This window comes from Hippopotamus amphibius, chromosome 4 (assembly GCF_030028045.1).
Source record: "Hippopotamus amphibius kiboko isolate mHipAmp2 chromosome 4, mHipAmp2.hap2, whole genome shotgun sequence".
In the NCBI taxonomy this organism is placed as follows: domain Eukaryota; kingdom Metazoa; phylum Chordata; class Mammalia; order Artiodactyla; family Hippopotamidae; genus Hippopotamus; species Hippopotamus amphibius.
Genome location: NC_080189.1, coordinates 27,269,871 through 27,275,770, shown reverse-complemented (window position 1 = coordinate 27,275,770; position 5,900 = coordinate 27,269,871). Strand labels below are relative to the sequence as shown.

Here is a 5,900-nt window from a genome sequence, read left to right as displayed (position 1 = left end):
GTTGAAAATATTTTTTTAAGGTTGATAGCATATTATCTTTCAAGGATCCTCCACTATATTTGACTTCTAAAGCTTCAGAGAATATTATGAAAAACTTTATGGGAAAGATTTTCCTTTAATTCCTTTAATATTAATATACTTAATATGCTTGGCCTTATGCTGGTTGAATAAGATACAATCCACAATGTCTATACTCAAAGAGATTCTATTTAGCAGACAAGATGGACATAAGCATACTTTTATTACTGTGTCGTAAGAGCATCAGATGTAAAACATGGAGGGAGTGAGGAGTGATAAACTTTATCTGTGAAGGTTAGAGAAGTATAACTGAAGGATGTGACAAGTGGAGATGGAGGATATTATAAGCAAAAGAAAGGCATGTTTAAATACACCAGTATTTGATGCACCAATATTTGGGGGGAATCGTAAACAGTTTAGAGTTATTTGCAACACGGATGGTAGGAGACGAAACTAAAGAGAAATGCAGAGGGCGTATCAAGAAGGACCTTGGGTGCCATATCAGGGAACTTTGACTTTACCCAGTTGACCAGTGTTATTTACCTTTAAAGAAAATCCACTTGAAAAATATACATATTCCTCCTAAAACAATTTGAGATTATAGTAGGTTGTATATTCCTCCTCCTGTGAAAACCATGTCTATAGACAGAGTGGATCCTTCAAAACATCTTGCAGAGGGCAGAGAAGCATTTTGGAAGCAATGGGGAGGTGGGCCAGATGACAGACATGAAAGCTAGACTTAAGAAAGTGGCTATCTGAATGGGGAGGTGGACAGGTTTGAGAATCTTTAGGAATGGTGGGGCCATCAGCAGTTCTCATATAAATCAGAGCTTTGATCTAATTTCCTTATATTTAAGTCAGAACAAGAAAGTTTTAAAAATAATTTTCCCTTAGGGTTCCAGGAACATAATCAGAGGAATTTAGATTTGGTAGTATACATTATTTAACTTAACAAACATAGAGGCTATTTATAGACCCTTTAGAGAATGGTTATTTATAAACATATTAAATAAAGGGGAAGGGGACACCACCTCATAAACTGAAATGATTAATTTATAGCTTGAGACTTCTGACCAAAGACGCTGCTTACTCCTTCACTATAGAGTTAATGTCATATTTACGTATAGTTTTATATTCTCTGAAAGTCTAAAATATGTTGGTTCCAAATTTATACAGATAACATTAGTTTTGGTAACAAATATATATTAACGTATATAATGTGGAATCTAGAAAAATGGTACAGATCAACTGATTTGCAAGGCAGAAATAGAGACACAGATGTAGAGAACAAACATATGGACACCAAGGAGGGGAAAGCGGTGGTGGGGGTTGGGGTGGGATGAATTGGGAGATTGGGATTGACATATATACATTAATATGTATAAAATGGATGACTAATAAGAAAAAATATCAAACTGTACACTTTAAATATATGCAGTATATTGTATGTCAATAAAACTCTTTTTAAAAGAAAAAAAATAGTTTTGGTGCTCTAAAAGACTTTAGAACTTGACAGTGACTATTTCCTAATTTTCTTCTGCTCTTATAATTTACTTTTTTCTTTACCTACATTGTGATACTTGCATTTTTGATTTTATAACTTGATTGGTTAGAGTAATAATTTCCAATTTCTTTTACAACATGGTATATCTAGAAAATGACATACATATACAATACATAAAAGGAAATAGATAAGGTTGTTTGCTTTAGGGGACCACAAGCCAGGTACTCTAGCCTGGCTTATCATACTACTCTAAAGCTGGAGGACATTGCTATCATCTCACATTCCCACAGCCCATTCACACCGGTTGGGATGTTCTGAGTTAGGAGTGGAACTTAAAGAGGTCATGATTATGGGATGGACATGTGCGTTGTTCAGCGAGTATTGGGTAGTATTTGATACATCATATAGCAAAAATGTCAACTGGCTCAAGGAACAGTTGCTAAGTGGTCACATAAGAATTTTGCAACATGGTATGCATAACGCAGGACAACCTACAATCATTATGGAGAACATGACTGAAAGAATATGTTTTATTGAAGACTCAGGAGTCTTTGATAGGGTATTATAAATACTCAATTCTTTCATTCCATACATGAGAACACTTGAGACTAAAAAAATTATGTCTTGACTAGAAAGTAAATGACTTGAATGGAGGTTAAATGACTGTATTGTAAGCTTTATGAAACTGGGGACATTTTGCTAATTGCTATATCCCATTGCTTGGTAGACTGCAAAGCACAAGGGAGAAGCTTCCTAAAATTTTGTTGAATTGAAAAAATGAATGAATGAATGAATGAATTGGCCAGGGTCAAACAGCTAATGGCAGAGCCGAAATGAGAATTACAGTCTTCCATCTCCCGGCTCAATGATTTGACCCCCTGTGTATAAGACTGTATGTCACACTATTATCAATGTTCTGCGAATAATTCATCACGCAGCACAAGGCACAAAGGGTCATGGACACATTCTAGAATTGAATATTTTAAGGATTTACCTTTTCTTTTGTTTCGTAGCAGTTCCTATCGATCATGTTCATAAATCAACAGGAAATATTTGGGTTACCATAAAGCTTATATTTATCTTAATGTATTTCTGTAAATACAAATATTTTAAAATACAACAAAATTGGTCTTAAATGAGCTTTCACAATTTTTTTTTTCTCTTTGGTAGTTATAATATTTTATCATTTTCTTCAATAATAGAATATATTCAGGTTTGTCCTTATTTCCACTAATTAAATGATGCAAGATAAAAGCTTAAATAAGTAATTACTGATGTGTCCTATATGCAAGCATGAAAATCAGAGAGAGCACTGTCACTGAAAGGTTATGTCACTCAAGAATTCATTAAACATTCATTAGCCTCACCTTAGGTAAAGGTGTCCTTGTTTACATATTTGAAGATTTGCATACTCATGCCCTGAACAAGATTTCAAAAATGTTTATGATCCTAAGACCACTTAATTATGAATTCCCAAATAGATAAATAATAAATAAATAAATAAGTCAGTTCTAATGAATGTGTTTTTTTTTTTTTTTCCCCTACCTGGTCCTTTATGCAGTTCAAAGTACAAGGTGACACAAAGATAAGTGAAGTTCCAGTTTAGGTGCCTCCATCTCCCTCCTACGAATCCTGATCCAAAGCCAGAAGGGTTTGGGGTAGGATGCTTGGTCATTTGGAAAGCTGCAGTGGTTGGCCTAGCAGATGGGGAAAGGGGAAGCTTTCAGTGTCTGAATGACACCCTCAGTCCCCAACATATGGCCTTTAACCATTTTTTGGTGTGTGTTTTACAGAGAAACCACAGACTGGAACGTATTTAAAAAACTTGATAAGATTTTTGTGAATTTTCAGCAGAAATCCCCCACTGTGGTTCTGGGGTAAGGCAGCACCAGATGTGTAACCTGAGAACTGGCCTTCGGGTTTGGTCTAAGTCCTCACTAGTTTCAGATACTCCCAGATATTTTCCAACAAGTAATCAAAATTCCAGCACTGATGGGTAGAGATGGGTACAATGAGGCATCTTATACATGATACACGATTTCTCAGTGGAGATGTGATTAATCTTATTCAACTAACACATAGACAGGCGATATAAACTCTGTTTCCTTCCACCACATCAATGAAGTCATAAGCTGTGGTATCGCGACAGCCACACAGGCGTTATGAATTTCGTACTCGGCCAGAAAGCTCTTCACAGTTTCAGGATCCAGCTCATTCTCAAAGCAAGCGTCTTTGAGATTAATGCTTCCCTTATCCTTCTTCTTAAAGCCAATATTAGAGGGTTTGTGGTTCAAGCGAATGCCAAAGCCTTCCAGCTCGTTTTCAGTTATTTTCTGTCTCAATGGTTTCAGGTCATCCAGAACAATCAGGATCAAGTTACACATTCGGGCCACTGCAATGAATTGACGGCCTCTACTTTTTCCTATCCGTGGCACCCTCAATGATACCTGGGAGATCCAGCAGCTGGCTCTTGGCACCGTTGTATCTGATGACACCAGGCACAGTGGTCAGAGTAGTGAATTCAGGCTGCCTCCTCGGAATATACACCTGCCAAGTTACTGAGCTGTGCTGACTTCCCCACAGTTAGAAAGCCCGCAAACCCAATTTCAGCATTCCCTGTCTTGGCCACAACAAAACCCTCTGGCTCACCACCACCACCGCCTTTTGGAGTAATGAGCTGACGCTTAGCAGAGCGGGCCTTAAGCAGCCCTGAGTGGTGTGCTGTGGTCTTGTTCTTTTAGTCCGAGCCACCTCGGCTTTGATGTCGGAGGTGCTGACTAAGGTGCTGCTCGCGGTGGCGATTCCCCGGGGATGCAGTGGCCTCCACGCTGACCGCCTCTGTCACACAGCCGCCTGCCCAAGCTACTGCAGTGCGCAGGCGCGGTACTTCCTACTTCTCGCGAAAGTTCAGGCGCTCCCTGGCTCACCTGGATGGTGCAGAGGGACCAAGGGTCTCCTCGTATTCAGCCCACCGTTCATCCCTTCCCGCCGTTGTTTGAGGAAGCTTTTCTGTCATTTCTGTTCGGGGGCATGGGCTGCGTCATTGAGTATGGACCTCTGTTCTGGCCTCTATGTGCACGCAAGTATGTATTGTCAGACACCAAATTCTGCACACTGAGTAAAACAAAACAGAAAGAGTTTATTTGCAAGGCTTACAACCTGCAAAATCGGGAAACTCAAGCCTATGGGAGTGATATGTTCCCGTATTGCTAAAGGTGTTTTTGGTTTTGTTTTTTGTTTGTCTGTTTTTAAACACTGGGTATATTTTAATACAAAACCAAGATACAGAACACCGTAGTAAATTGATGGCAATAAAACAGAATTTCATTTGCAATGCATGACAGATGATTAACGTCCTTAGTCATAAATGAGTTCTTAGAAACCAGTAACAAAGACATTGATATTCCAAAGAGAAAAAAAAAAGAAAAAAAGAAAAAAGAAGAAAATGAAATAACACAGGTAACAAGCAAGGACTAAAGGGTTTTTATGGGGTAAATGCGGAAGTTATTTGCCTTTTTCAGCCGAGGCCTCATGGCCTTCTTGTTTATTTGAATCAGGGTAGCTAAGTCAGGAGCAGGGAATTCCAAAGATGGTGTGAACAGACTTGGCATTTGCCGATTGGCTGGTGTCCTCTGCTAATTTCTGAGAAGAGCTGTAAATTCCTGCAGCTAATGTTAGGTAAAGTTAAGCTTTGTTTTTTTGTTAATGTGCCTACATTAGCCAACTCTCTTTTGTCCCCAACATAAGTGACTCCATTTTTGTTTTGGTTCTATGTATATACACATCTGTGCAAGGCCAGAGGTCTCGTGGGCTGGGAAATCAAGCTCTTTTATAAGAAGGAATTAGAAAGAGACTGATTCCAGAGGATGGATGGCTTCTGTGTCTGAGGCCCCACCCTGGTGGGAAGCCAGGTCTGTCCAAATGCCAGGTTGCAGCTAACAGCACTGGGGGCCTGAAGGACTGGGCTGTGAGAGGAGCTTGAGTAGACAGAGAAGTCTCCATACCCACTTCTGGACTGGTGGCAGGTCCAGCCATGCCTCAGAAGCAGGCATTGGGCCCCAACTGTGGGGAGGGGTCCTGAAGATCCCAAGTGCTATATGGGACCATTCCTTGGCCCTTCCCCATGCTCATGCCACGCATGTCAGAGTCCATGTGTTTTCATCTTTCATAATAATTTATAGTGATCAAATGTTTGAGGGGGGAATGATATATTGAATTATTTGACTAATAAAATTCAACATGGAAGGTTTCATAAACTGTGGGTCAAGAACCAATAGCAACTTGGCGGATTGATGTGAATTATACTGTTTTCCCTTTCACCATTTATCCATGTAGGCTGTGATGTTTACAAAGCAGACACTAGAGTGGATATTTAGCA

The 5,900-nt window shown here is 39.4% G+C and overlaps 1 pseudogene; it reads right to left on the bottom strand.

Moving 5' to 3' along the window:
* Positions 1 to 3,219: 3,219 nt before the first annotated feature.
* LOC130851848 (developmentally-regulated GTP-binding protein 1-like) lies at positions 3,220 to 5,574 on the bottom strand (annotated as a pseudogene).
* Between the last annotated feature and the right edge of the window lie 326 nt (positions 5,575 to 5,900).